This window comes from Gossypium arboreum, chromosome 1 (assembly GCF_025698485.1).
Source record: "Gossypium arboreum isolate Shixiya-1 chromosome 1, ASM2569848v2, whole genome shotgun sequence".
NCBI classification, from domain to species: Eukaryota; Viridiplantae; Streptophyta; class Magnoliopsida; order Malvales; family Malvaceae; genus Gossypium; species Gossypium arboreum.
The window spans coordinates 24,829,324-24,830,017 of record NC_069070.1 but is presented as its reverse complement, the minus strand read 5'-3'; the positions used below and the strand labels follow the sequence as shown (position 1 = coordinate 24,830,017).

The following is a 694-nucleotide window of genomic DNA, read 5'->3' as shown; positions in this document are numbered from 1 at the left end:
CTCGATATTGTGGCCATAAGGTGGGTATTCTGAATTGCTCGATCCACCTCCATTTGCTTCGCACTGCATTACTGGGTGAACCTGTGAAGAACTAAGAAAACCATCAATTTTCTTAATCAAGAGTTCTACTTGATTAGAGAGCATGGTGACCGAACCGACGTTATAAATGTCGGTTGTTTTTATTGGCTTTGTCCTCATGACTTGCCACTGATAGTTATTCAGTGAAATTTCCTCTATAAATTCATAGGCATCTTCAGGTGTCTTATTATTGATGGTTCCTCCAGCGGCTGCATCAATCATCTGCCGAGTCGAAGGATTCAGGACATTATGAAACGTTTGAACCTGTAGCCAAAGCGGTAACCCATGGTGAGGGCACCTTCTCAAAAGGTCCTTGTATCTTTCCCATGCATCGTAGACTGTTTCTAAATCCATCTGTACAAAAGAAGAGATATCATTATGTAATTTAGTTGTTTTAGCCGGTGAAAAACATTTTAATAAAAACTTTTCGGTCATTTGTTCCCAAGTAGTGATTGACCCTCGTGGTAACTAGTTCAACCATTGTTTAGCCTTATTCTTTAACGAAAAAGGAAACAACCGAAGGTGGATGACATCATCAAAAACGCCATTAATTTTAAAGGTATCGCAAAATTCTAGGAAATTTGCCAAGTGAGCATTGGGATTCTTGTCCTGCAAA

The 694-nt window shown here is 39.5% G+C and overlaps 1 non-coding gene across 1 annotated transcript; it reads left to right on the top strand.

Annotated features, from left to right (window-relative positions):
- The first annotated feature begins 358 nt into the window (after positions 1-358).
- LOC128282027 (small nucleolar RNA R71) lies at positions 359-464 on the top strand. The gene has a single exon (XR_008272329.1). It is a non-coding gene; the product is annotated as a small nucleolar RNA R71 (small nucleolar RNA).
- Positions 465-694: the final 230 nt, after the last annotated feature.